A 6,246-nucleotide genomic window follows, 5' to 3' on the forward strand; every position below is an offset into this window, starting at 1 on the left:
TCTGCAAATTCTTGATACTGGGAAGCGAGATCTTCATGCATGAGTTCAACAGAGGGAACTTCTTCAATTTTTTCAACCAAGAAGGCCTTATATTTAAGGGCTTCCGGGGGTTTGGGGTTCTCGGAGTGAACTGCGTCCTTGTATGAGAAAGGCCGAGTAGAGGAAGATTGCCCCACTGCACCTCCTCTCAAACGAAGGGTAGCCACTACCGAGCTGTTCCTGGAAATGCTATAAGAAGAGAGGGATAGAGGGTTTTCAAGTTGTTTACCTTGAAAGAGAAGTCGCAGAAGGCTAGATGGGATCCCCATTCTGCGCTCTAGATTCAGTATGAGGTCCTGCACCAGATCTGAGGGGCGAACCCATTGCATGATGGTTCTGCCTGCAGGCTGAGCAATCTGGATCTGAAAGGAGTCAGATAAGGGCTCTGACCCCATGCAGATCTCTGTATCTGGCCAAAACATGGGTTTTTCTGCCTTCTGGATGACCAGATCTGGCAGATCTTTGTCCGATCTGAATCTGAGACTGCGATTCAGATAGCAAGTGATTACCTTAGATCCATGCAGAGACCGTGCGGATGAATCATTTTCCGGCTCTCTCTTGCTTGATTCCAAGGACGGCACAGAAGGTAGCAAAGCCACAGCCTTGGCCTTGGGATCTTGAAGCTCCTGCTGCTGAGGGTGCAGCGATCGAATCCACCGGGGGTTGCGCGTCCGAGCAAGCGCAGCAGAGGCCCAGTCATCAGTGGCGAGAGAGAAATATGCCTTCCCTTTTACTCCTCGCAAGACCCAGTCGGTATCATAGCATGCATGGGGTGCCTCCACGGCTGTAACGAATGTGCCGGGCCACACTCGTAATATCCTCCATGGATCTCTGATCTCCCCTACGAAGCTCCTCCTAGGCCGCTTTCTTACACTGCTGAGATGGGTTTCTTTGAGGGCCCGGGTTTCGATCTCGAGACCTCCAATCCATCCACTCACTTTCTGAACGTTCTTCACAGCCATCGCTAATCCCCCCAAAAAAAATGACAGGCACAACCACATTAATCAATCTCCATTATTAACTTTTATATTAATAATATATAATATGATATATTAATTAGCTATTTGGTATAATATATATTATTATAATAATATATTATTAATAATAATAATTAAATATATTAACATTATATATAACTATTCAGATGCTTATTAGTTTGTTTTTACCAAAAATATCTATCATTTATCTATAGTTTAACTTTACGAATTGGATTTCTATTATTTTTTATTATTATTTAAATTTATTTATGTATAAATTGATTGGTTGAGGTTTTATTATGAGCTTTTTGTAACTTTTTAATTTATTAGTTACTATTTTTTTTTAGTTTTATTTCCCTTTTATTTAATTTTATGATTTTTTTTAAAGTTTATGATTGACTTTTTTTATTTAACATTTAGTTTTTTTAGAAGTAAAGGGGAAACAAAAAAGCTTGTTATTTTTATGATTTTTTATTTTATTTTTATGAAAAGAACCTATAAAAATGTCAATATTAATAGTGATTTTATAAATGATTCCTTATCCAATAAATTTTATTAGAAAATTTAAAAAAAGTGGTAAAAAAGAAAAAAAAAAACAACATAGAAGGCCAGAAAAGGTTTCATTGTGATTTTTTTCTTCTTTTTCAAGATTTTGTAAGGTGAGCTGTATTTTTAGTAGAATCTAGGGAGATTAGTGTTCCTTGATGAGCATCCATCTAGTTGTTGAGATCAAGTGAGTGTTATTATTATAGTGGATTTGATTTAATATCTATAACTTTTATTTTTATGTTTTTGGACTTATACACAAATTTTAGGGTTTTTTTTAATAAGATCAACTTTGAAAATTTGCAGGTATATATGGATATAATGCAGACTGAAATTTGCATGTATATATGGATATAATGCAGAGAGATGTTGAGTCAAGAAAATAATTCAAGATGTAGACACATTTATCTCATTTTTTGGCTAATTAAGTGCTTGTTTAATTTCATTGTATCAACACAGCTCTTCAGTGAGATTGTTACAGCTCTTTAGTGAGATTGTTATTGGATGGAGTTACCTAGAATGGCTAGCTAACCTAGATTTACATTTTCTTCTAGAATAATATAAATGGTTTATTAGGCAAGACCATCCCGCCCTAATTTTGGAACCCAACCCAAGTTGAATGTCCCCTGATCATGAATCCACTAATGTTAACATGAGGAGATGTAGAATTTCATGTTCAATGGTGAAAATGTTTAGTGTAAAATCCCAAAAATCAAACAAATCGGCCAATAACATTACCGGATGTAGAACTTGATGTTCTCATGGCGACAATATTTACTGTAAAATTCCAAAAATCAAACAATTCATTAACATTCACACTAACCAATCGAGGTTAGGAGGATCGAAATACAGAAAGTGATTAAATGTTTTACATAAATGCACAGAAATAGCTTCCTCGTGGAAACTGTTTTTTTACATTGATTTCGTGATAACTCACCCCATGCATAGTTTTTCTAGGACAATGTACAATGTGCTCATCTTTGCTTGTGATTTGTTAATTTGATCTTAATTATCTAGCATGTTTTGAAAATTTTAATAAGACTTTGGAAATTATTAGCATGTTTTGAAATTTTTAATAAAATTTCTGCAATTATTAAGAGCTAGTTCAACTACGCTTTACTATTGTAAAAATTTAGTTATTGGCAAAACAAATAGATTGGTCTAACTTTTCTTAAAAATGATTTTTCATTGTTTCTAAAAATTATTCATGATGGCTAAAGTTTACTGTATAAAGGCTTGCATAATATTCTTTTAAGGCTTCCTTGATCTGAGTTATTACATCCACTAAAACAGACTTGAATATTTTCTCTAATTCCTAGACATATTTTTTGCTCGAATAACTATGTTTAAATTGGTTACATACCTCTTCTTAGGATTTGATAAGTGTAACAATTCACATTTACAAACTTGTAATCACTTTACACTAATTTTGTAGTTAAATATGTTCATAATTTGTAATATAATAATTTGGACTTTTGTATGAACTTAATGAGATAACACTTTAACTTATGACACAAAAGTATAACTTGTTTATGGATCTCTACAAATCTACAGAAGTCATGTGTACTTATAAATAAATTAGGCAAAGCAATTAGGAGGCCAATATTTGTCCTTGGTATGCATGTTTTAATTGATACACTAAACCATTTTCAACATTTCTTGGTTTATTGGATTAACTTAGTTAATTCACACCTTCACTTCATTTTCAACCATTGTTTTGATATAATTTAGTTTTTCTTTCATAGTCTCAAATGTGGGCAAGGTTACTAAAGTGACATGTTGTTTTCTTAACTTTATTTTGTTACTACATCTGTAATTTCCATGAACTCTGATGCATTTGATATTTAAGTAAATCAAATTTTCAGTAGTTTTTCATCTATAAATGTAATTTGTAACTCTAATTTATTTTCTTAATAATAGTTTCTAAAAAACCTATCACTAATTAAAGTTATATAGTTTCATTACAATTTCAGCTTTCAACAATCTAAACTCCAATTCCTTATAGTTAAATTAAATAATCTATCACTAACTAAAGTTGTATAGTTTCATTAGAGTTTCACCTTTTAGCAATCCAAGCTCCAATTCCCCTATATTTAAACTATGTTGCAGTACTAACTACTAAATAACACTGGTTATAATTAAAATAAAATAAAATTTATAAATTTATAAAATATTTAACATAATAATTTAAATATTAATTTTATTTAAAATAATTTAAAATTATAAAAACAGCTTAAAAATTTAGAAAAACTAACTATATTGGAAAAAAAATTAAAATATTATAAAATTAAATATTATTTAAAAAAATAATTAAAAGTTTAAAAAACTAAATAGACAATAAATAAATAAAATTATAAAAGGAAAAATAAACCTGTATAATGTGATTTTGATGTAGTGACCAACACAAAATCACATCCATAATAATAAGAAGATGGAGTGACCTACCGTAATAACAACAATGTAGTAAAACTTAAATTTAAAATCAAGCATATGTACAATAATAAAAATAATAGAAAGAAATAAAGATACTCGGCTTTTCCTCTTTTATTTATTCTTGTGATGGAATTTATAACGCATGCATCTTCCACCTTCCTTGACACTGCAACAATTTAAATGGAAAACTACAGCAAAGAATAAAATAAGAGGGGCAGGTTGTCTCCCACGGCTTTCTCACTGGTTCAAGTCCTAATGGGCATCCATTCAGTTTGCGAAATAAAGAGTATGGGTTACGTAGTCTGTACAAATTTAATTAGCAGGTTTAAGTTACCATTGTGTTTTTAATTTCTGTGTTGTTTAATTTTTTAATTTTTTTTAAAATGAGATAATTTTATAGTGTTTTTTAATATATATATATATATATATATATATATATATATTTATAAATAGTATTTTAATAAGGGAGAATAATCACTTTGGCTTGCCTAAATATTTTTTTTTTCCATTTTTTATTATATTATATATAATATTTTAATAAAAAAAAATAATCAGTTTTGTTTACCTAAATATTTTTTAATTTTTTTTTTTATCATATTATCTTTCTCTTTTCATCTTACGGTTGTGAACATGATATACCCTTGTATAAATGATGCAGCTACGTCCATAAATATAACAAGCCCTCACATATAGATTACCTGCCACTAATTAATTCAATGAAAAGGTCATGTGGTAACTTACTTTTGATTTCATCCAAAATTACACATATAAACTAAATAATAAAATTAGCATGATGATAATTGGATTAAGTGGTGTCATCCAATAAACAAGTTATTTATTTAATTGAATAAGGGTTTGATGTAACATATATGTATTATTATTTTCTTATATTGTTTTTAGAATTTTAACATAAGAGTTTTGAATTTAAATAATCAAGGGAAATCATTAATATTTAAAAATATTATTTAATTCTCAAATACAGACAATTATATTTTGTTGGTTAGAATATTGTATTTAACATTGTTCAAGTTTCATCTAAGCCATTAATTTAATTTTTAAAGGTCAAACCATAAATTAAGAAAGATGGTCATTTGAGTTAATCTACATGATAAAATAATGAAATTAACACCGGGATTAATAGGTTAAGTGTTGGGTATCTAATATATAATTTATTTATTGATAAGTAAGAGACTGATTTTACATATGTATATATCAATCATTCCTTATTTTGATTTGAAAATATTTAAGTAAAAATTTAATAATTTTAAATTTATATAAGTAATATTTATTATAGAAGAAATTATGAAGACTTAAAGATATTATCTATATCTTAGAATAGGAACAATCTCATTCTATTAGCTAAATAAGTATTTGAAAATATTTAAGTAAAAATTTAAGAATTTTGAATTTATATAGGTAATATTTATTATAGGGGAAATTATGAAGACTTAAGGGTATTATCTATATCTTGGAATAGGAACAATCTGATTCTATTAGCTAAATACTTATTTAGCATTCCACAAGATTTATCAAGCTTATAAATTCCTTAAAGGTGAAACCATAAGGAAAGAGAAATGGATATTTCAATTAAGCCATATATTTTTCCTTAAAATAATCCCATTTGACTATGTTTTCATCATCAATGAGGTATTATTCATTCCAAAAGGTGACACGATACAATCATTTACCTCTTAATACATCACCCACATGGGATCTCGATAAGAAGTAATTAGAACTAGTACACAAAATATCGCTTTAATTGTCCATATTAAACTGTGTAAGTATATGCATTCAAAATATGAAGAAAACCATTCAAATGGAAAGCTCTAAAAAAATACAATATTTAAAAATAATGAAGCCCAAAACATAAGTTAGCTACAAAAGCTATGCCTATTTAAAAGAATGTTAAAAGGGTGATCAAAGTGCTATGATGTATGAAACAAACCATTTGAATGGAAAGCTCTAAAAAAATCCAATATTTAAAAATAATGACGTGGAAAACATAATTTAGCTACAAAAGTTATGCCCATTTAAAAGAATGTTAAAAGGGTGATCAAAGTGCTATGATGTATGTAGAAACTATTGCATATGGTGATAGATGTACAATGAGTTTGTTGATTGAAAGATGTTTTATTCATTCTTTATATTTGGCTATATGCTCACAAATAAGTTGTGTATAAAGTGACCTACTTTTTAAAAATGAGTAAGAATCACTTTTACAATGAAGTTAATTTATAAATTAAAAAAAGTA

This window comes from Pinus tabuliformis, chromosome 1_1 (genome assembly GCF_031772625.1).
Source record: "Pinus tabuliformis cultivar Carrire ecotype Pingquan chromosome 1_1, CPIR1, whole genome shotgun sequence".
Classification (NCBI taxonomy): Eukaryota; Viridiplantae; Streptophyta; class Pinopsida; order Pinales; family Pinaceae; genus Pinus; species Pinus tabuliformis.